General features: G+C 61.0%; 1 non-coding gene across 1 annotated transcript; it reads left to right on the forward strand.

Moving 5' to 3' along the window:
* The first annotated feature begins 917 nt into the window (after positions 1-917).
* MIR492-1 (microRNA 492-1) lies at positions 918-2,831 on the forward strand. Its single transcript, NR_032806.1, has 2 exons — positions 918-935; positions 2,784-2,831. It is a non-coding gene; the product is annotated as a microRNA 492-1 (primary transcript).
* The last annotated feature ends 1,132 nt before the right edge of the window (positions 2,832-3,963 follow it).

Below are 3,963 nucleotides of genomic sequence, written 5' to 3' on the forward strand. Positions count from 1 at the left end.
AGTAATTTGAGGGGGTGTAGAAATCTCCTGAATGTGCCTTAGGGGGTGTTAATTATAGGTACAAGGAAGGGGCTCCGAAAGTGATTCCAGAGGCGGCTCTGAGAGAGAGATCACTGCAGGAGGAGGGTGGACTGTCCTCTCAGAGGGACTCTAACTCCGGGGGTGTCAAACTCTGGGAGACCTGAATGGGGGAGGACAGGCATGTGAATTGGGGGGCGTCTGAGTGCGTGATGGGGGTGGGGGGCCTCCCGGCTCCCGAGAGTTCTGGGGTGGGGCCGCTCTCTGCAGGCCCCAGGGAGGGGAGAGCTGGAGCGGGACTGCCAGGAACTGACCAATAGGGAAAGCGCCCGTATTTGCACTCAGGAGCCTGCAAATTCCTCGGGGCTCAGATGTCCGCCCCACACCAGCCCCCGCCCCCTGCCCGCCTTAAGCATAAAAAGCGCCAGGTGAGGGCCTCGCCACTCCTCCTGCCAACCGCAGCTCCTCCGACCCTTGTCGCCGCGTCCTCCTTCGCCATGACTTCCTACAGCTATCGCCAGTCCTCGGCCACCTCGTCCTTCGGGGGCCTGGGCAGTGGCTCCCTGCGCTTCGGGGCCGGAGGCAACTTCCGCGCGCCCAGCATCCACGGGGGCTCGGGCGGCCGCGGCGTGTCGGTGTCCTCTGCCCGCTTCGTGACCTCGTCCTCCTCCGGGAGCTACGGCGGTGGCTATGCGGGCACCCTGGCCGGGTCCGACGGGCTGCCGGCGGGCAACGAGAAGGAGACCATGCAGAACCTCAACGACCGCCTGGCCTCCTACCTGGACAAGGTGCGCGCCCTGGAGCAGGCCAACGGCGACCTGGAGGTGAAGATCCGCGACTGGTACCTGAAGCAGGGGCCCGGGCCCGCCCGCGACTACAGCCACTACTTCAAGACCATCGAGGAGCTGCGGGACAAGGTGGGCGGCGGCCTGGCCGCGGGAAGTGCACCTGCCGCGGAAACCCAGCCCCGCGGGCCGGGCGAGGCCGAGGCGGGGGCGGCGGGCACCTCCCGGCCCGGGCGGGGGCGAGCCGGCTGGGACGCGGGAGGCCCGCAGGGTGGGGCGGAGAGCGGGGCAGGTGAGGAGGGGCAGGACAATGGGGCAGGAAGTGAAGGCCGGGGCGGCGGGAAGGGGGCAGGTAGGGGGCGGGGCCCGGGCGAGGGGGTGGGGCAGGTGGCGGCGCTGGGAGGCTGGGGAACGGAGGGCGGGGGAGATCGGGGGGAGGAGGTCCGGAGGAGTGGGCGGAGATGGGACACAGCTGTGGTCTGCCCACCCGTCTAGGCCGGGGGCCGCAGTCGCAGCAGTGAAATGCAAGAGTTTGGCCTGGGAGGAATCTGGGCCAGGCCTGCCCCCTGCTGCCCCCGCCGTGCACCCCTCTGCATTCCTTCTCTCTGGCGGGGCAGGTCTGGTTTCCATCACGCTCAGGCTGAAGCCCCTCCTCCCCCGCCCAGAAGGCCCCACCAGACTTAAGAGGAGCCCTAGGAAGAATGGGAGAGGCCAGCGGTGTCACTGGTCGGTTAAAGAGGGGCATGTGCCGTGGCCCCTGGCCGGGTAAAGGAGGGGTTTAGGCAGAGGCCCCGGGGGTCCTTTGCCTGTGAATATCTCCGTCGGAGGACCAGGTGCAGCAGCGTTCTCTGTGGGTGGAGACCCTGGGGCTGAGCCATAGGTCTTAGAGGGAGGCCCTAAGGCGCATGCAGGGGGGGACTTGGTCTCCACCCACAGGGAACAGCTCGGAGCTCCGTTACAGAAGCCAGTGGACATTTAACGTCCCCACATGCTGGGTCTCCAAACACAGCTCCCCATAACATTGCCCTGTGCCCCCCATGTGCCTGGCATGGCGCTGGGTGTTGGGGGCATAGATGGAACCGAACCCTGTAGACAAGGAGAGCAAGCGAGAGATGACAACCAGCATCCAAGATACTGCTTTCACACCTTTAAAACTGACCTACAATAAGTCACACTTTACTATGTACCCTCACACATTCTCTCATACACACACACACACACGCACACACACACACACACACAAAATGGAAGCAAAAGCTTGAAACAATTTTTACCTGTGTGCGATCCCTTCTGATATTTTACATTCTGTTCTGTTTCATTAAAAAACTATGCAAATCACCACGGAGTACAATGACTAATGAGTCATGACCTGCTCTTCGGAAAACACTAAACCAAGTGTCTTAATCAATGGTGTGAATACGCCCCTCATGTCAGAGGGACCTCAGATTGGGGTGAACTGGGACCAGAAATCCTGAACTTGAGTTCTCACCTCTGTAAAACACGGGCACCCACTGACCTGGCATGAAAGATGAGGTGCAGGGTGCCCCCACATAATAGATGCTCAACATTCTATGGACTGGCATTCCCTTCCCTGAGGCAGAGTGTGCTTTGAGTGGGGTGTAGACAAAGGTGACCCCTACACTTCTCTGCATCGGGTCTGCGGACCACTTTGAGGCCGCCTCTCTTAAGACCGTTTAGAGCTTCCTGGGCACAAATCTCAGAGGCTTTTCCCCCTGTTTACCTCCCTGCCCTCCCTCGCCCATTCCCTACCACCGGCTCAGCCTCCCTGGCAGTGTTTCCTCCTGCTCCAGCCCCTGGGCATGGACTGACACTAGGACCTCTTAGGGAGCAGGCCGATGGGCAGCCTGGAGGTGGCTGGGGCTTTGGTCTCTAGGGAGCGAGGGCATACTCATTTGTTCCCCTCCTCTTCTGGGGAGAAAGTGGGTGGGCAGTGCTAGAAACCTGCCTCCTGTCTTTCAGATTCTTGGGGCCACCATTGAGAACTCCAAGATTGTTCTGCAGATCGACAATGCCCGTCTGGCTGCAGATGATTTCCGAACCAAGTGAGCATCTGTGCCCCGCAGGGCTGCAGAAGTGAGGGCAGGCAGGGCAGGGGGAGGGGCCATCCCAGCCCTTCTGGGGCTCAGTGCAGCCGGGGGACTGGACTCTGCCCTCACCCGCCCCAGCTGGTCTGAAGTAACTTCCCCCCCACCCGGGGGACTCCTAAACCCTGGGGAGGTGGGGAAGTCTTCAGAAGTGCAGAGGAAATGCTGGCCTGACTGCAACCATTTCCTCTGAAAGGTTCGAGACTGAGCAGGCTCTGCGCTTGAGTGTGGAGGCCGACATCAATGGCCTGCGCAGGGTGCTAGACGAGCTGACCCTGGCCAGGACTGACCTGGAGATGCAGATTGAAGGCCTGAAGGAGGAGCTGGCCTACCTGAAGAAGAACCACGAGGAGGTGGGTTCAAGCTGGGCCTTCTGTCCTTTCCACCCTGGCTTCCCAGGGCTGACGATGTTTTTTATCCTGTGTCCTCTGACCGTGGCCACACTTGTACCCTCGGCATGGCCTGGGGTGTGGAGCATGGCTCCCAGGGTTCCAGCAGGGGATGGTGGCAACCCAGTCTATCCCCCTGTTCTGGCTCCTAGGTCTGTATCTAAAAACCAGCCCCCTTTGGCATGTGGGGCAGAGGAGTGACCTGGCCCAGACCCAGCAGACTCTGGGCTCTGACATGCCCACTCTGCTATATCTTTCCAGGAAATCAGTGTCTTGAGGGGCCAGGTGGGTGGCCAGGTCACTGTGGAGGTGGATTCCGCTCCAGGCATTGACCTAGCCAAGATCCTGAGCGACATGAGAAGCCAATATGAGGTCATGGCTGAGAAGAACAGGAAGGATGCTGAAGCCTGGTTCACCACCAAGGTATGAAGATGCAAGCAGGTGCCCTTTGGGGAGGTGGCAAGGAGGGAGGGCTTGATGCTCCCAGGCAAAGTTGTGGCTGAGGGCTCATTCCCTCTGCCTCATGTCTTATTGCAGACTGAGGAGCTGAACCGGGAGGTCGCTGGCCACACGGAGCAGCTGCAGATTAACAAGACGGAGATCACCGACCTGCGGCGCACCCTCCAGGGCCTGGAGATCGAGCTGCAGTCTCAGCTCAGCATGGTC

This window comes from Equus caballus, chromosome 11 (assembly GCF_041296265.1).
Source record: "Equus caballus isolate H_3958 breed thoroughbred chromosome 11, TB-T2T, whole genome shotgun sequence".
Classification (NCBI taxonomy): Eukaryota; Metazoa; Chordata; class Mammalia; order Perissodactyla; family Equidae; genus Equus; species Equus caballus.